The sequence below is a fragment of the Halichoeres trimaculatus genome, unplaced genomic scaffold, assembly GCF_033239565.1.
Source record: "Halichoeres trimaculatus isolate MK-OKI-2021-1 unplaced genomic scaffold, fHalTri1.1 fHalTri1_scaffold_21, whole genome shotgun sequence".
NCBI classification, from domain to species: Eukaryota; Metazoa; Chordata; class Actinopteri; order Labriformes; family Labridae; genus Halichoeres; species Halichoeres trimaculatus.
The window spans coordinates 25,779,435-25,799,619 of NW_027437199.1; the positions used below are offsets into that span (position 1 = coordinate 25,779,435).

A 20,185-nucleotide genomic window follows, 5' to 3' on the forward strand; every position below is an offset into this window, starting at 1 on the left:
GAAATTTAAGTTTTTTATTGTGCCAGATCTTAAATGCACCGTCAGTTAAAGAGGGAATAAAGAAATGATTAGAGGTGATAGGAACTTTAAGTGAGAAATTTTGCAAACCAAAATGCCTTCTGAACTGAGTCCAGATACGCAGAGAATGTTTAATCACAGGATTATTACAGGGGCAATTTGAGGACAGTGGTAATGCAGCACCCAGAAGAGCAGGTAGGGAAATTGGACTGCTATCACAAACCTCCATTGAAACCCAAACAGGACAAGATTCATCAAGATGAAAATGCACCCAATACAGCAAACAACAAACATTCGCAGCCCAATAATAATATTGAAAAGTTGGGTACAGCCATACCACCAGCCTGTTTAGGTCTTTGAAGAAATGCTTTGCGCAGTCTAGGAGGCTTACCATTCCAAATGTAGGATGTGATTCGAGAATCAAGAGCACTGAAAAAAGATTTTGGGATAAAAACAGGGAGGCACTGGAAAAGGTACAAAAACTCAGCATAAAGAAAAATAAAGGCTGAAAAGAGGTGCTTTGGGAAGAAAAAAAAGAGAAAGAAAAAGAAAACAAAAACAAAAACCAAAAAACAAAAGGTACTACCCCCAACTCCTCCCACCCATACCCACAAAACATCCCGTAGCATAGCTCAGAAAGATGAACAACCAAGACTTCAACAATCTTTACCATATTCATTCCTACAACTTACTCACTTCCGTATAACTCTATTCCCCGCAATATGATTTAACAGAATAACCCTAAAAAAGCAGGATAAAATGAAATAGGCAAATAAACAAATGCAACAAGCAGCTTCAAACACAAGTTAACTTTACTCTTTCAGCAAAACATAACATTCCACCTCTAACTCTGGCTTACACCTCTGGGAAGATTATCTCTGTTTGGCTTAACAGTCAAAATATTGAGGTGTTGGGCATTGAAAGAATTTATATAACTAAATTGAATAAAAAATACACAGAGGAGTGTCCAGTCTGTTTAAGAGGCCACATAAAAAAGAGGGAAAAGTAATAACATTGAAGGCCTTAAGGATAATAGAAATAAAAATAAAAAAATTAAATAAAGAATGTACAGAGGAGTGTCCAACCCGTTTAAGGGGTCACATAAAAAAAAAGAGGGAAGAGTAAGATTGAAGGCGTTTGGCAATGAAGAAATAAAAATAACTAAACAAGAAAAAGAACACACAGAGGAGTGTCCAGCCAGTTTAAGGGGTCACATAAAAAAGATGTAGATATATACATCACCGGGCAAGAATACTCACAGAGCCTGGATTGACTTTTCAAATGAGCTGGGCAAACCTGGTACAACGCAGAATCCTTCAGAATCGGATCACGGTGAAGCAGTCGAGTCCTTATCCAGTTTATCAATGAAGTTGGCAGCCTGAGACACGGAGGAGAGCCACTTCTTTTTGCCGCTCTGGAGGGTGATTCGCAGCTTTGCCGGGAAGAGGAGGGATGGATGTAGTCCTTTTTTTATAAAGTTCAGACATGACTTCCTAATATTTGGCCCGCTGCTTCAGAACCTCCGCTGTACAATCCTCGTAGATTCGGATCTTGTTGTCCTTGTAATCCAGGCTACCACGTTTACGAGCTTCCTTAATGACCAAGTCCTTTACCTGGAACCAGTAGTAGCGTATGACGACAGGGCGTGGTCTATCTCCTGGGCCCGGTCTGGGCACAGGGCTGCGGTGGGCTCTGTCTAATTCTGAGGCAGATGGCAACACAGTCTCACTGAAAATATCAAAGCGAAGCTGTGAGAAAAAGATAGTAGGACGATTGCCTTCAACAGCTTCAGGTAGGCGGATGTTCTGCTTCGTCCCTCCAAGTCAGACAGTTTCAGCCACCTGTTGTCTTCTTGTAGTGAGACGCATGTTGCTTCCATTTGCTGAAGACGATTACTCACTGCCTCGGCGTTAGACTCAAGATCAGTGATGCGTTGCCCCTGTCCTGAAACCACAGCCTGAATCTGGTCCAGTTTTTTGTCCAAGGTGGCATAAGAAGACTTGAAGTCCATGGCCAGCGCTGCTCTGTGTTGCTTGAGGAGGTCTGAAATGTGCGTCGCTGTCAAGCTAGCCTCGCTATTAGCGTTAGCTGTGTCATTTGGAGTGCCAGGCACCATCAGCCTTGGACCCTCTGAGCATGTCAGGAAAAACTCCCAAAAACCTTTCTTGAGGAAAAAAGGAAGAAACCTTTGGGTGGGTCAAGTCTCAGAGGGATCCCCCACCAGGACGGCTGAGCATGCATAAGTCAGCTGGCAGACACTGTCTCTGGGATCCTTGGGGATCTGTGAAGCATTGAGGTGAAAGATAAGTGGCAACACCTGTCATGTTGATGACACAAACATTTGAGTTTTTTAAGTAAAGGTGCTGTCTGATTAAAAGCACACAGTCATATACACAAGAACATAGTCACATACCAGGTACTGGATCCAAAGGCCTCTGAGGTTGAGTTGCCCAGTGTAACATAGGGGTGAAAGACTTTGGCCGGGTGTTACTGAGGCCCCCCATCTTCTCTGTTGCTCATGGAAGAAACTGGTGCACAAAAATTCAAAAAAAAATTTAAATCAACTTTGGGCTTTTAGCTCTTCATGTAAGGGGAAAGTAAAACAACTGTTTCTACATTAAATGTATAAATTCAGCAATATCTCAGAAATTTCTGAAATACGTAAACCATAATACTCACAACAGTCATGGCATCAGCTCCAAGGTTCAAGATAGCTTGTGATGACATGTGTCGTACTACACCTCTTTGCAGACTAACTGAAAGGGAGGTAAAACTGTGATGAATGTGAACATAAATTTATTCAAGTACTCTAAATTCTTAAAGAAAATGCAAATGTAGTTGCGTACCCAGAATGGATTCAGATTTTCCTAGACAGCTCAGTTTGGCCTCACCTACTGACATGATTCCTGAGGAGCTTCATTCAGCCTCTTCTGTTGACCTGACGAATGAAAGAGAGAAAGAAAAAGGGTTGACACAAACCAGCAGCCACAGAAAAAAAACTTGAGTTTTTAAAGGTTAGCATGCTCCATTGAATTGCGCTACCTTAGCACAGCATTGATGACAAAACAGTGTGGCATCAGCTCCAAGGTACAAGATAGCTTGTGATGACATGTGTCGTACAACACCACTTTGCAGACTAACTGAAAGGGAGGTAAAACTGTGGTGAATGTGAACATAATTTTATTCAAGTACTCTAAATTCTTAAAGAAAATGCAAATGTAGTTACGTACCCAGAATGGATTCAGATTTTCCTAGACAGCTCAGTTTGGCCTCACCTACTGACATGAGTCCTGAGGAGCTTCATTAAGCCTCTTCTGTTGACCTGACGAATGAAAGAGAGAAAGAAAAAGGGTTGACACAAACCAGCAGCCACAGAAAAATAACTTGAGTTTTTAAAGATTAGCGTGCCACATTGAATTGCGCTACCTTGGCACAGCATTGATGACAAAACAGTGTGGCATCAGCTCCAAAGTTTAAGATGGCTTGTGATGACGTGTTGTACTACACGGCTTTGCAGACTAACTGAAAGGGAGGTAAAACTGTGATGAATGTGAACATAAATTTATTCAAGTACTCTAAATTCTTAAAGAAAATGCAAATGTAGTTGCGTACCCAGAATGGATTCAGATTTTCCTAGACAGCTCAGTTTGGCCTCACCTACTGACATGAGTCCTGAGGAGCTTCATTCAGCCTCTTCTGTTGACCTGATGAATGAAAGACAGAAAGAAAAAGGGTTGACACAAACCAGCAGCCACAGAAAAAAAACTTGAGTTTTTAAAGGTTAGCATGCCACATTGAATTGCGCTACCTTGGCACAGCATTGATGACAACAGTCATGGCATCAGCTCCAAAGTTCAAGATGGCTTGTGATGACGTGTCGTACTACACGGCTTTGCAGACTAACTGAAAGGGAGGTAAAACTGTGGTGAATGTGAATATAAATTTATTCAAGTACTCTAAATTCTTAAAGAAAATGCAAATGTAGTTACGTACCCAGAATGGATTCAGATTTTCCTAGACAGCTCAGTTTGGCCTCACCTACTGACATGATTCCTGAGGAGCTTCATTCAGCCTCTTCTGTGTCTGACGAATGAAAGAGAGAAAGAAAAAGGGTTGACACAAACCAGCAGCCACAGAAAAAAAACTTGAGTTTTTAAAGGTTAGCATGCTCCATTGAATTGCGCTACCTTAGCACAGCATTGATGACAAAACAGTGTGGCATCAGCTCCAAGGTACAAGATAGCTTGTGATGACATGTGTCGTACAACACCACTTTGCAGACTAACTGAAAGGGAGGTAAAACTGTGGTGAATGTGAACATAATTTTATTCAAGTACTCTAAATTCTTAAAGAAAATGCAAATGTAGTTACGTACCCAGAATGGATTCAGATTTTCCTAGACAGCTCAGTTTGGCCTCACCTACTGACATGAGTCCTGAGGAGCTTCATTAAGCCTCTTCTGTTGACCTGACGAATGAAAGAGAGAAAGAAAAAGGGTTGACACAAACCAGCAGCCACAGAAAAATAACTTGAGTTTTTAAAGATTAGCGTGCCACATTGAATTGCGCTACCTTGGCACAGCATTGATGACAAAACAGTGTGGCATCAGCTCCAAAGTTTAAGATGGCTTGTGATGACGTGTTGTACTACACGGCTTTGCAGACTAACTGAAAGGGAGGTAAAACTGTGATGAATGTGAACATAAATTTATTCAAGTACTCTAAATTCTTAAAGAAAATGCAAATGTAGTTGCGTACCCAGAATGGATTCAGGTTTTCCTAGACAGCTCAGTTTGGCATCTTCTACTAACAGGATTCCTGAGGAGCTTCATTCAGCCTCTTCTGTTGACCTGATGAATGAAAGAGAGAAAGAAAAAGGGTTGACACAAACCAGCAGCCACAGAAAAAAAACTTGAGTTTTTAAAGGTTAGCGTGCCACATTGAATTGCGCTACCTTGGCACAGCATTGATGACAAAACACTGTAACAGCCTGTCATCATAGCATTGTCTTTCTGGATTTCCTGTCCCAGGTCTCTGCTTCATTGTGGCCATATTTGATTGGCTAGTTGGAGAAAGAGATGGCAGTGATCAGAGATACAGATGATCAGGCTTAACTGTAGCACTAAGAATGGTAGAAGAAAAAAGTTACATACCAGACCCAGATCCAGGTAATTTCACGGCAAAGTAACAATTTAGTTTGCTATTTGACATGGTCCAGACCGTATAAGTTTCGCTACTATGAATGGTGTCACATTACTTTTTAGGTGGCTGTGCAAACTGTTTTATGAAAATTCTTTTGTGCATTTCTATTTTTTTTCTTTTTCAAGTTGCAGTCATCCCTCCATCCCACCCTCCCTTCCCAGTCCTTTTATAGCTGGAGCGGCCAGGCCAAGATGTTAAAGCCTGGCTGCAAGGGATGACTGTCCTACATCACAATTTAAATACTGAGTCTATTGAAATAGTTTTCATTGTTTTCAGAATTGTATTGGGGAAAAGCTCAGCAGCCTTTAAAGTTTACAGGCTTTAAGTTTCAGAAAAATGCATTATAGAATTGCTGTTTGAAATGCCATCATTTTAGAGTATTATATAGAATAGAATAGAACTTTGTCATTGCTACAAGTGCAACAAAATTGCAAATTATTATTAAAAATCATATTTCAGTTAGGTTAAAGAAAGGTTAGATTTGCAAGTTATACATGCAAAATTTAAGGGGTTAATACACAGTATACAGGATTGTGGTAACTGTAGTAGGTTTGTATAACGCCAGAATGGAGACAACACTGTGGTCGAGAGATGAATATGAGGTCTAACAGGGTATTCTTGTCTGTGGTAGCAGCGTTAATAAGCTGCTCATATCCTCTGGAGTGAAAGAGTTCAAGGATTGGCTTGAATGCCCTGGACAAAAGATCTTCGTTGAAATCTCCACAAACCAAGATGGGATGATGGTCCATGATTTCCAGTGCATTAAGTAAGCTCTGCAGGTTTGACAAGAATGAGAGGCCAGAATAGCCAGGAGGTTTGTACACAACTGCAATCGTTGCAGGGAATGGAGCTTCAAGCTTGACAACTGTAAACTCGATATCAGTTGCATTTTGTATGTACTGCCTTTCTGTCGCACGGATATGATTTTTCACATAAATAGCTACACCTCCGCCATTTTTGTTTGCCATGTCGGGGTAGTTTGTGTAGGAGACATTTCTATTGCGTTTGAACATGTTGTAGCCATCTAAATGGAGAGTTTCAGAAACAAAGGAGCCCTTCAAGTGAGTTTCTGTGAGGCACAAGACATCTGCAAGATACAATTCATGGTGACTTTTGATGTCGGCAATATGACAAGGAAGTCCCTCTGTGTTGTGATGGACAACAGTGAGTGTAACCCCTCTGTTTAACCCCTTTGTAGCATGAAGTAGAGGCATCACATGTTCAAGAGAAGCTTCTGTCATAGCAGCAAGAGCGACATTGATTTCAGGGTTGGCGTATATCTTTTCCTCGTCCATATCAAGAATATGCAGTCCACTGAGAGAAGTCACTCTACTGAGAGCTACGTACGCCATGCCGGGTTCAAAGATGTGTTTTAGTGACACGACAGCTGAGGAAGTTGACATACCTTGAACCTTGTGTATAGTACATGCAAATGCAAGCCTGATGGGAAACTGTCTGCGCACCACGCCATTTTGCTTCAAATTCTCCTCCTCTCTGTCGATGTAAACAATATTATGTGTGTTGACTGCATTTCTGTTGTCAAGTTGTAGACCAAGTTTATCAACATGAGGTGAACCAGCTTTTGTCACGATTTCTACAACATGTGCAAAAGTCCCGTTGCAAAGGCCAGAAAGGACATTGATGTTTCTGGTTAGCATGACACGTGCCCCTATGGCTACTTGGATAGAGTCAGGCAGCTCTTTTTTGGTCCCTGGAAATGGTACAGCTCGTATCTCCATTCTTCCAGTTTGAGGATCTTTCTTGTAGTCATCTGCATTTATTGTTATGATCTCCGAGTGGAACAGTTGTAATGATGCAGAGTTGTGTTCATCAACCTGTTTGTTGGTGGCATAAATATGGAGTATGTCCTTTGGACAGTTGGCCTGATCAGTGACGGCATGCAAAAGTAAGGATCTGTCTACCAGTGACAATGGTTCAGACTTTTCTTTGACACGGATCCTGTTCAGCATTTCAGCAAAAGGAACATCATCTTTCTGTCGCATAATTTCAGTGAGTGTTATCATCTGAAAACTGTCTCGCCAGAGGTCAATCTGAGTTGGATCGTACACACATAGGGGTTTAGACTGTCTAACTGGAGGCAGCTGGTAGAAATCTCCAACAGCAAGAACTGACATTCCACCAAAGGGTTTCTGAGTTCCTTTGATTTGTTTCAGTCTCTCATCTACATAGGCAAAGAGAGGTTTGGAGACCATGGACACCTCGTCAATGATCAAGATTTCAGCATTGGACAGCTCTGCCCTCACTTCATCCAGTTTGTTACCAAGGCCTTGAAAAGGAGGTTTCAGGCTTCTTGGAAGCTTGAGGAGACAGTGCAATGTTGTACCTGAGATGTTAAATGCAGCAGTGCCAGTAAATGCAGATAAAAGGACTGTAGGTTTTGATATGTCTGCCTCTTCTGCAGTTCTGGGAAGTCTGTTCAAGATTTTGGATGCCTCAGCATGGATGCATTTGATAAGGTGAGACTTGCCGGTACCAGCTCCACCATTAATGTAAAAGAAGAACTGTTCTGGGTTCAAACCACAGACACGCTTCAAGCACCAGTCTCGAATGCTGTAGAAGACACATGCTTGCTTTTGGTTCAAGTTCTGATACATTTGGCGTAACAGTGTGGGATCAATGCTGGGGGTCTCTCTAGTAATCGCAATCTCTGAACTTGTGTCAGCTCTCACATTAAAATCTGGCACATTTTCTTGAATATTTTCATCACCAGGTTCTCTGGCCTGAAGTTCATCAATGCACTCCAACCTTTCCACTTCACTTTCAGGAGCAAGGTTACACCACTCATTTATCATGCCACCGTTTTCTTCAAACTCTTTTATGGCATTTTCAATCTCTTCTCTGTGTTTCTCATATTTCTCTCTGTTTCGATTGACAATTTGTCTTACAGGCTCAGGGTGCTCTGAACCAGGCAGTTGAACACAAGCAAAGTCATGGAAGGACTGGTTTGTTGGGAAGTTCCTCGACTTAAGCTGGTCATCTGATCGATGAGGGAGATAGAGTTTCAGCAATGTTCGATGAAATTCCTCAGGATTCTTTTCCTGTGAAAAGCGGCAGTATCTGATGATGGCATGTTTCTCATTTGATCTCTTCTGAACATATCCCATCTCATTCAGCAGAGGAAATGCTTTTTTGCTTTTAGTTTGTTTGCCATAAACTATTCTGCAGGTTGAGGCAAAATCAGCCAAACACATCACCTCAAACTCAGGTGTCTCAGGTCTGCATTTGTATTTATCAGGTAAACCACTCATCCATATGTTGTCAGAGTCTGGAGTTTTGTTTTCAAGGAACGACATTGGGTAACTCATTCTGAGTGCGTTTTCATCAGTCTGAACAAATACAACACTGCGTGTACACTGTTTCATGTGTAAACCGCATGCACGAGCCACACACTCTTGGGCACTCACTTCTCTCTTTTTAGAGTAGGCCTGCATGATTTGCTTCATTTCATCGCTTTCGTTTACATTTTCCTGACTGGAGTTTTGTAGCACTGTTTTGAGGTACTCACTCAAGCCATGTTCAGCCTTGCTGATGTAGCTGCAGATGTAGGCAACACAGGAGTAAGGGTTTAAGATGAACTGAATATCCATGTTTGCATCCCAGGCTTCAAGAAGAGAAGGATTGTAGTTATTCACCCAGCAGTCTTGTGGACCACGCTTCAGGATCACTTCAGTGGATCTGGCTGTCAAATGCAGACATTGTTTGTACTCATCAACAGTGAGCTCGCAGCGAGCCAAAATCTGTTCAAAACTCAGAGAGCAATTTGCAGGTTCATTAAGCAACCTTTTCAGTGCTGTGAGTTTTGTTGTTGCTGCTGCTTCTTTCTCTGGGTCATTACATCCTTCAGGTCTCAGTACCATGGTGTTTGGGGTAGGTTGTTTCGGAAATCCAAAGCGACAGTTAGCCCCGAGGTATTTCACACAAGTCTTGGAATGGTTTCTGCTGTGCATCTGAACTTCGGTCACTTTTTTGTACAGTTCTGGTTGTGTGTTCTGGTCAGGCAGCTCAGCAGTGATGTACTTTGAAACAAATTCACACACTTTTTGATCAGAGTCTTCTTCAAACACAGGTGCTCCTTTCACCCATATGAGACTGTGTATATGAGGACTTCCTCTGTGCTGGAATTCCAACCGCCAGAAGTAGTCAGCCACTTCACCGATTGGTTGTGCAGGGGACAGGATCACATCTCTGAAAAGTGCCTCAACCCTTTTGTCAAACAAACGCATCGTGGTTACAGGATTGCTTCTCAATATGTCACATTTAGAGGACCAGTCAAGCTCGTCAAAGTTTACTTGTTCACCTTGTTGGGTCTTGATTATTGTGATTACTTCTTTCCATCGCATTTCAGCAGCAGAAAATGTACAAAAGAAGGTAGGACTTCCAATTTGTCTGAACATGGCAAAGAGCTCTTTGGTGGTTTTTGACCAATAAGCAGGGGTGCCTCTCAGTGGCATCATGAAACGAGTTGCGTCTCTGTTACGCACCAGTCTTTCAACCTCTTTTTTGTCTTGTAACATGGCATTGTTGATTCTACGACCATCTCGAGTAAAAGGTTTTCCTTTACGCAATTGTATTCTCATGCTGGATGTGGCCAGATGTATTTCTGTGACGAATTGACCAAAAAACAAATAGTTGGAATCTCTTGCAAAACGATCATCCGCACAGAAAAGCCTCGATTTGAAATAACTGCAAGGTGTTAGTTTTATACGTCTGTCTTCATCCAGTGTGTTTTTGCCAGTTGGGAACTGAACGGGAAAAGCCATTGCCTCAAGTTTGGGCGTTTTGAAAAAGCTAACTGGTTTGTTACCTTCAGCAGGAGCAACAGAGTAGATATTGTCACTAAAACTTAAAATCTCCTCAGAAACATCAGTTGGTTGAAGACATGATTCAAGTACAACACCGCCATTAGGCTCATCACCTTCCTGTTGCATGGTGTCTGACTGCTGCTGAGAAATCTGTTCATCATTTTCAGTTACGTTTTCTGCGTTGGAAAGCACATCATTTTCAAAACTGTCAATCTCCATCAAATCTTCCTCGTCATAATCACCATCATCCATTTTTTCTTCATCTGTGTCATCGTCCCCCTCATCAGGAAGTGTTGGGTCACACAATTCTGCATCTTCTCTGATTGTTACGTCTGTGTACTGTGGATGAATTTCTTTTAGTGTGAGCAGAGCCCTCACAAGTTTAGGCCAAGTTACAGTTTGAAACATCTGATGACCTTTGTAGCACAATCGCCTTTTCAGTTTGACACGCATGACTTGAGATTCACTTCTGAGTCTGGGTAGGGCATTGACAGTGCCTTGGACTTCAGATGGGACACACACTACATTACCATGAATGGCCCTTTGTTGACCTTTGGGAAGAGGGATTATTTTAGCAAATGTTATACATTTGGAAATGAGATGCCTCTCCAGTATATTCAAATCACGCAGTTCAGGGGGAATATCTGATAGCTCTAAGTTATTGGCCATAGCAAGAGACGGCATGCTACCTCTGATAAGATGATCATGGCAAGTATAACAGATCCACTCTCTCTTTCTCTCATCTGGTACAGTGCACTGTCGGGAACTTTGGCATTCATTATCACACACATGAACATATTGCCCGGTAAGGCAAGTTCTTGCAACATGTGGCTCTTTCACATATTTTGACCTATTGCAGGGTCTGACTTGGTTTGGGAACAAAGCTCTGTGGCACACTGTACAGACATAAGTCGGCCCGTTGCTTATTTGTGCCCTGAAAACTTTGATCGCTTCTCTGATCAGACTGTCATCCCTGGGGTTGGTATGTCTGGTTATGCATCTGTACTTTCGTCTTATTTTCATGGCACACAGTATGTTACTGGGCTTTCTCATTGAGAGGGATTTGTTTCTCATGATTTGTCTCATGGTGTCTTTGTGTTTCAATCTAAATTCAGGATCATTTGCATAACGTTTGGTGATGTAAGCCTTTTTGCTCTGCCTGGAACAGCCATTGGAGCGATAGCGGTTGATCATATAAGAGATCTTTTTCTCCTTGAAAGCATCATCTTGTCTGTACCGGTCATTTACACTGGATTTCTTTTTCTCCTTGAAAGCATCATCTTGTCTGTACCGGTCATTTACACTGGATTTCTTTTTCTCCTTGAAAGCATCATCTTGTCTGTACCGGTCATTTACACTGGATTTCTTTTTCTCCTTGAAAGCATCATCTTGTCTGTACCGGTCATTTACACTGGATTTCTTTTTCTCCTTGAAAGCATCATCTTGTCTGTACCGGTCATTTACACTGGATTTCTTTTTCTCCTTGAAAGCATCATCTTGTCTGTACCGGTCATTTACACTGGATTTCTTTTTCTCCTTGAAAGCATCATCTTGTCTGTACCTGTCATTTACACTGGATTTCTTTTTCTCCCTGAAAGCATCATCTTGTCTGTACTGGTTGTTTACATAACACTTTCTCCACTGCCGAAAGACAGGATCTTCCTGATAGCGGGTTTTGGTCTTTGACACCTTTCTTTCTCTAAACTCAGCATTTTTGTTGTAATGTTTGGTTGAATTTTTCTTTTTCTGTCTAGCAATATGTGGGTCTTGTGCATACTTTTCTTTTTCTGTCATATTTTTTTTCATTTTCCTAACTTCAGATCTTTTGATGCTTGCAGCAAATGAAGCTTCTTCCTTGTCCAAGGCTAAAAGAAACCTTTTGAGCTTTTTCTTTTTTTGCATGGATTTTTTTGAGAAATGTTTTACACGTTGGTTGATTTGTTGTGGTGTGACTGTCTTAAGGTTAGGCTTTTCCTCTCCTCTGGAAAAATCTGCATCTGTTACATTTGAGTTTCCATGGGCCAAATCATTAGGAGTTGAGTGTTCGTTCACCGCATGAAAAAGTACAGGCATCAGCTCAAATTGTGCGAGTGGACCAGTGCCCAACATGTGGAACAGTTTGACAATTTTTGCGATCAGTTCACTCAAGCGTGTGAAAATAAGCATGACAGCAGTGCCACTACCACCTGGGCCGTGAGGTAAGCCATTGTGACCTCTAGAGTGTGGATCAAAAATGCCATACCTTCCTTGATGGTCTCGGAAAACAGCAATGCACACAGAACTCATTATCAGCAAGGCGTAGTTCACCTCTGATGACAAACACTCGAGGCTCTCGGCAAGGCTGGGGACTGGGTTGTCATCACTGTCAGTAGAACCTGCAAAGGTACCATATATCGATTCACATTTTGTCATTACGTGTTGCTGTGAGGAGCCCACAACAACCTCTGGAATTTCTTCTGTGTCTAAAAATGTGTCAACTTTACGCCCATCTGCAATTAACTGACCCAGTGTGAGTCCATACATTGCATGGCCTCTGTCTAAAACAAGATCAAGGTCTGCTCTTTGAAGATGTTGCAACTCGTGCAGGAAAGCCAGAAATGTTGCAGAATTGCAGGTGCACTGACTGTTTTTGGAATCAGCATATTTATGGTGTCCTTGACTGCGGGATGCTAACACACAAGTAACAGTAGTATTTGAAGGGTCAGAAAGACTAGTATCTGTGTTCATGTTAACATCAAAAGTAGCCATTTTTTCAGCTTGTATAGAGTGTTTAGACTCACCAAACTTTTGCCAGCGCACTTTTTGAGCTGCAGATCTTTTACCTTTTCTCGGCATGGTAAATGGTGATCCTCAGGTAGCCAACAAAGGCAGTGCTTCTCTCAAAGATTTTCAAAGGGTTGTGACAAAAAGATTGTCACAAAAGGCTTTCAAAAAATGTTGTGACAACAGGGTTGTCACAACAGGCTTTCACAAAAGGGTTGTATCAAAAGAGTCGTCACAAAAGGGTTGTATCAAAAGAGTCGTCACAAAAGGGTTGTCTCAAAAGGGTTGTCTCAAAAGGGTTGTATCAAAAGGGTTGTATCAAGGGGTTCACTGAACCATAGGGTGAAATACAGGGAGAGAGAAATTTTAGCAGAAAGAACAGATAGAGCAAGATGGTTCGGCCTCCAAGCCTTGTTAAGAGGTTGGCTGGACTAGGTCACAAGCCACAGGGTGAAGTACAGGCTGAAAGAAGTAAGAGACAACAGGTAGATCAGGACAGAGGATAGAGGGTTTGGGGTTGGGTGGAGAAATGGAGACTTCCGGGGTATGAACTACAAGACAGAAAAGTGTAATTAATATCACTCAAGTCATTACTCAGCCAGTAAATTTCAATACCTATGTGAAGCAGTGTCACTGTAAACAAGCACAAGCACAAACCAAATATTGTAGCTAATCCACATAAAGTCACCTTTACAAAATTACATGTACAGCAAGTGTGCATTTATCAAAATATGATGACCACTATATAATGTCTGTTTGAATTTATAATGAACATATTGCATTAGAAACAGTGCTTTAAAGCTGCAGTTTATCTTCAGACCATAATTTTGCCTTCTGGCAAGGAATATAATTTGCTCACTAAAGCCAATTAGATTTCAGGGGAACCCGACTGATCCAGATCACCAGGGATCCTCACACAGACACTGATTATTTTAAAAAAAATAGAAATCAAGAGACAAATTTTGGTAGGTTCCTTTATAAACTTTCCTCAATTTGACTCTACACCACAATACATTTTAACACAAATCAATTAGTATTAAATTGTTTCCTTTCTTATCAGCTGATATCACTTCAGGATTTTTTTTTATCTAAAAGGTGTAAAGTAACTACCAACCTAGCAGCTGCAGCTATAAGGACTTCTCTTGCCTAGGAGAGAAAATAATATGTTAGTACTCCAATTCTCTCTCTCTTTGTCTTTGTGTGTTTGTGTGTGTGGGGGGGAGAGAGAGAGAGACAGAGAGAGAGAGAGAGAAGGATCTGTATCCACAGTAGGCTTTACACAAAATCCCCCCATCCTCCAAAATTCTTGATCTATAGAAAGGTGGTTGTAGCTGCCGAAGCTGACCTATGGTAACTGATTTTGACACGCAAATACACAGACACAAAGACTGTCAGTGTTTCCCTTAACATTATTTTGTCGGCTATTCCCCTTCAAAAATGTCATTCTGTTGAGGACTAAATATGCCAAAATGAATGTATTAAAATGTAATTTAATGAATTCTATTTCATTTTATGCTGGATTTTTTTTAGTTTTCAAAAGTTGTAACTATACCATCTTAGTGTTTTATTTGCATAGGTATATAATGTCCTTTGTTCCAGATCATGTCTACACCTGTAGCTCCTCCATTAGCAATATCCTTTGTAAAAACATAACAGTTTAGAATAATCATGACAGTCATGACTGTTTCTTTCATGCGTCATTGGATGTAAATATTTGAAGGCTTTTATAAAACAAGTGCATATCTGTTAAGTAATGTATTTTTAATATTGATAGAAAAAACTGATCTCAGTTTTGGAATCTGCACCCAAAAATAATTTAACAACAGCTGTCAGATATAAGTCAACAAAAATTCTGTTCCCCAGAGTTTACTGACACGTGTAATTTTGGCACTTTTTGTCCTCCAATCATTTCTGCCTCCACATCTTAGCGCGTTCACAATTTCCCTCATGGACAGACGGAGAGACGAGAGGACAGCGCGCGCGCGCGCACACACACACACACACACACACACAAACGCGCACACACACATACACACACACACACACACACACACAAACTCTCTCTCTCTCTATCTCTTTCTCTCTCTCTCTCTCACACACACACACACACACACACACACACACACACACACACACACAGACGAGCAGAGTCAATGAAGCGGACTGAAAAACCTCCACAACGAACGCAGAGAAAAAAACTGTCAGCGCCATTTTGTGAAAATGCAGCTCACTCTCCAGCCCCCCCACAAAGCTACCGTCACCTCCCTAAGGCTGCAGACCGTGGGGAAACACTACTTTGTAACATTTTCTTATCAAGAAATGTCAACATTAACTGTTATCGAGGTAAAAGTATTTCTAACAAGGTTACTGGCCAAACTAACGTTAAACTGCCGGTTAACGGCAGGCTAGCAAACTGACGGTTGGCGGAGTGAGCTACTTTCAAAGAAAAGAAAACAGCGCTTATACATTCTTCATGGGTTTGGATACGATTACCGATATAAATGCTGCTGTATTTCCTCCTGTATGTTTAATTTGGTCAGTCAGCATGCCATTTTACACTCACTTAATGTTTTAACGGTTACGAGAGACAGGAAAGACGTCCACTCACCTTTCGAGGCCAAGGAGAAGGGGAATGGTAAACGAGCAGCCTGACGTTAAAGTACATCGAGACGCGTTCACTTGCACTCGGAAATTCCAATGTGACAATTGCAGGTTTATTTTTCTTCAACTGGAAATGCATTAGTCTTGACTGTATTATTCATAAGGACACGGAAGGCGCGCGCGCGTGTGTGTGTGTGTGTGTGTGTGTGTGTGTGTGTGTGTGTGTGTGCGCGCGCGCGCGCGAAGTTAATGGGTTGGTAAATCAGTACAGATTAGGTCTGTGACAGGAAAAACAATCGAGATTTCCGACTGTCCGATAATGCACTGAGATCTAAGTTGATAGTTGCGGCAGCTTGAATCCTGACACAGTTAAACGGTCTATATATGGGACCTTTATGTCCTTTATGTATATGTCCTCTTCACCTTAAATACTTAAATGTGTTTCACGAGTTTTCCTAAATATGTCTTGCAAATGTTTTCTATGGCTTTAGGGCTGGGGCTTTTTAATGAAGCACTTTGGATTCCTGGGCGTTTATTCCCCCAACCTCTGCTATTGTCACACAGACAAAAACAGATTTCGCCCTAGTGATTTTACCGCTGCTATCGTTTCTTCTTGTTGTTGTTGTTCTTCTTCTTATTATTTATTTATTTATTTATTTATTTATTTATTTTTTTATTTATTCTTATTTTTATTTTTATTGTGGTAGCTACAATGTTGAGCCTGAACCACGGCCAAAATAATAAAACATTTTGAGGCAGCTGTCCGGGCTAAGGCTTGAAAAAAACAACACTAACGTAACAGAACAACGGGAAGTCGCGCTGGGATCTGACAGCGCTCAGGCGTCATCTTTTGGACAGGCTACATGTTTATTCTTCATAAAATATGAAGAAATTTGTAGCAAATGAGCCTTTTCCCTCTCCCATCAGCAGAAACACCTGCTGACATGACAGCAGCCATCTGCCGAACGCACCTCCCAAATAATAAAGGAAGGCTATGTTTATGCCATGACTCCTTCAAAGTTAATCAAAACTCTTAATTTCGTTGGCACACATTTTTTTAGATAACGAAAATAATCAAGGAAAGGCTAAACGTGATAAAACAATTATGATTTGTTATCAATAAATGTGCGGATACGAGCAGCTGAAATGAGCTTTCTCCGCAGGGTGTCTGGGCTCGGCCTAGAGAGAGAGTTCAGAGTAGAGGCTGACCTTTTTTCAGGAGTCCCACAGGTCACGGATTCCCATGGGATTTCCACAGGATGGGAGTCAATTTTACTGTTAGCCACGGAATTGGGATGGTACAGGATGAGAAGTTTACGGGGCAGACGGGAGCGGGAACCAATCAGGGAGGTAAAATATAGCCCAATATGTGACGTGCCGGCATTTTGTAGTTTATTTCCAATAAGCCTACACTGTAAGGCGTGTAAAAAGAACTACACTTTACAGAAGCCAACAGTGCTCCTGGCAGCTGCCTTCCGCCGAAATTCAATGAAGAACAGCAATCAAGGGAGTTAACACAGGTGTAGAATACCATGTGCAACAAACTGACTGCAAACAATGTCTTGATCCATCTCATCTTTAGAGTCACCATTTTGGTGCTTTTTGCTTCCTTTCGACATTAGAGCTCCACATTATAACTGGCAGGCTCGTCGGGCTCAAAGCGCAACTGAAAGGCTCCGGGTCAACTGAGTGCGCACTCCACTGGCTCACTCAAGCCAGTTATACAGGCTAATGCCTTTAAAAATAATAATAATCACATCTTTTTCATGAAATAGCAAACTGTTGTTTTGTCAGTGATCAGTGTGAGATCATGCTATTATTGACAGATTCAGCGACAATTTCACGTCTGTCCCTCTGCGCGCGCATAATGGATGAAAGGCACCGCTGCACACAGCTCCGCTGCTCTCTCCCCCTGTCCCAGCTGTGTGCTTAAAGCGTCACCGCGGTACATCGCTCTCTCTGGTCAGATAATCCCTTCAATAGCACGTCACTAACCCTAACCCTGTATACAGTTCCTTGTTATAATACTTCTACTACGAATCAGAATCTCTTTATTGACCGTGGAAGGAAATTAGTTTTGCAGCAGTGCTCACAAAAGGCAAGGTAACAACAGGGTTAAAAAACGTAAAAGTTATGAAACATACAAATAGCCTACACAAAAATCATTAGAAGTTTAGCTCAGAGCTCATACCAAAGTGGAAATTTACTATCAATTAATCTAAAAGTGCAATGTGCAGATGTGCAAAGGAGCTGTAAAAGTGTGAGCATAAGAGCAACCTAAGGTTTAACTGCCATGAAGTAAATGAATAGCACTGGGGATAAAAGAGACCTGAAGTCTTTTAGTTCTCCTCATAGGACCCCTAAAACGATGGCCTGAGGGCAAAAGCTCAAACTCGTTCTCAAGTGGATGACTGGGACAATTCAGAATGGCATTAGCCTTTCTCAAGACTTGTCAATTATAAATGGACTAAGCCTGGTCTGTTGACAACCTGAGATTTTTCCAGCAGTTTTAACAAGACTGCCAAGATGATTCTTGTTATTCAGGTTCAGGTTCCCAAAACAAGCAACAATACAACTATTACTATTACTTACTACTACTACTACTACTACTACTACTACTACTACTACTACTACTACTCATATAATAATAATAATAATAATAATAATAATAATAATAATAATAATAATAATAATAACAATGAAAATAATGATAAATTTAGGAGCTTTGCAACTTGATTTCATCAAGATGGATTAATTTTTTAAGAGCAAAAAGAAGAAGAAGAAATTTTTTGTCACAGAAGAACATATACTGTGAATTCATTGCATTCACAGCAATAAATTTAGGAGCTTTGCAACTTGATTTCATCAAGATGGATTAATTTTTTGAAGTCTGGATGAAGTTTCTAACTGAATGCACACTCCAAAAAAAGTGCAAAAACACGGTAAAAGCACTGGCAGCAAAGTTTCCAGATGAATACCATGAAATTATAGGTTCGCAACACATTCCCTTTGAAATCAGGGTGTAAAGGTGCTTGAAATTCTGACAAAAAGAATGATGATGAAGCATGAATCAGTGCAATCTAAAATTGGATTTAAAAGTTTGAATGGCTGAATCAATTCAGGAATTAAAGGAAGGGATTTAAATTAAAAGAAAAAAATCTGGGAAAATAAGGAGCTGACTCAGGGAAATGGAAGTCAAATGCTGTTAAAGTGTGATACTTTCTGCCCTGTGTGTGTGTGTGTGTGTGTGTGTGTGTGTGTGTGTGTGTGTGTGTGTGTGTGTGTGTGTGTGTGTGTGTGTGTGTGTGTTCAATCATGTCAACCTGTCTGCTGAGGCTTATCTGAAGCCAGATTTTGCATTGGTGATCACTGATAAATTAACAGACACATGCTTGTCTTTGTTCCTGGATGTTTTGATGAGTTACTATAAACAGCTGCATGAGATCAAAGGTTACCACGGTGACCAGCTCGTTAAAGGCAGCAGGTGCAGGTGCACAACTTTGCCCTTGTAACTGTAATCTTATGAAGATTTTGTGGCAAAGCAAGAGTCCGAATCTCCTGTCACCTTGCCAAAACCGTGAGGGCTAGAATAAAAATGAACACACCGTAGGAATCCTGAGACCCAGAGGAAGCTGTCCGTCTAAATTTCATGCATGAAGGTCAAGAAACGAACCCACGAGAGCGATAGATAGATGAGGGAAATTTTACTGATCTCTGAGAAAACCCCTCAGGAATTAACATGGAGGTATATGGGGATTTTTTTTAACTTCTCATGACAGTTGGCCATTTTGTGAAAAAGTGCTCCATCCTTTTGCTTTAAAAACCACTTTGTCAGAAGCAGGACAAGCCCTCTCTCCATTTTGATATATAATGTTCCTATGTGGAGTGAAAATTGTGACCAAAAGAGCAGTTTACCCAGAAATTTTTCAGGTTTGGTTTCACCCTCTCCCTGCTCTAAGCCGAAACATTCCGTCCAATACACACCAATGTTAAAACGTCTCGAAGAGCTGAAATGCATCATGACCTTTGAAGGGTCATTGTGAAGAAACTATGAATGCTAGGAAACATTTGAAACCAACTGAATGAAGCCAAAAGGTAGCTTAATATTTTAAAGTTTGAATGGAGTTTGTAGCTGAATGTATGACTGAATGAGGAGCGTTTGAAGCAGGCTGAAAAAATGTCCTGAAAGGAGAAAATTTTGAAAATTCCTCATTCATCTCTATGAGACCAAAAAACGCACAAATTCTGAAATATCTCGAAAAGTATTTGTGAAAAGTGTCTGAAGAGTCATAGCCCCCTTGTCCCAACTGAAACACACGTTTTGAAGTTTGAACGGTGAAAATCGGTTGAAGTTTGCCTGAGTTTTAGCGGTCCAAAAAAGCGGGCGGAAGAATGAAGAAGAAGAAGAAGAAGAAGAAGAAGAACTAGAAAAGCAATTTCTGAAGAAATTGCGCTGTGAATGCAGAATGCTGAAGCAGCTTGCGCTGAACTGCTAATGCAACGAAAGCTGAACCTGAATGACTGAAGATATGTCTGAAAATGGTTGAAAAAGTTTTAAAAAGCTTGCGCTCAACTGCTAATGCAGAATGCTGAACATTTTTGACTGAAGGTTTGTCTGAAAATGGCTGAATGAAGTCTTAAAATGCTTGCGCTGTACTGCTAAAGCAAAATTCTGAACAAGAATGGCTAAAGTTATGTCTGAAATCATTTGAATTAAGTCTTGAAAAGCTTGTGCTCAACTGCAAAAGCAGAATGCTAAACATGAATGACTGAATTTAT

The 20,185-nt window shown here is 41.0% G+C and overlaps 1 long non-coding RNA gene across 10 annotated transcripts; it reads right to left on the reverse strand.

Moving 5' to 3' along the window:
* Positions 1 to 27: 27 nt before the first annotated feature.
* On the reverse strand, positions 28 to 12,933 carry LOC141810450 (uncharacterized). 10 transcript variants are annotated; one of them, XR_012600106.1, is made up of 14 exons: positions 12,285 to 12,933; positions 4,972 to 5,079; positions 4,776 to 4,867; positions 4,590 to 4,685; positions 4,394 to 4,485; positions 4,206 to 4,303; positions 3,631 to 3,722; positions 3,445 to 3,540; positions 3,249 to 3,340; positions 3,061 to 3,158; positions 2,865 to 2,956; positions 2,698 to 2,774; positions 2,432 to 2,546; positions 28 to 2,299 (listed from the first exon to the last, which is right to left on the reverse strand). It is a non-coding gene; the product is annotated as an uncharacterized LOC141810450 (long non-coding RNA). The 10 variants fall into 10 exon arrangements; XR_012600107.1 differs by lacking the exon at positions 12,285 to 12,933 and having other exon boundaries at positions 29 to 2,299; positions 4,590 to 4,681; positions 4,972 to 12,248; XR_012600105.1 differs by lacking the exon at positions 12,285 to 12,933 and having other exon boundaries at positions 29 to 2,299; positions 2,698 to 2,770; positions 4,972 to 12,248.
* Positions 12,934 to 20,185: the final 7,252 nt, after the last annotated feature.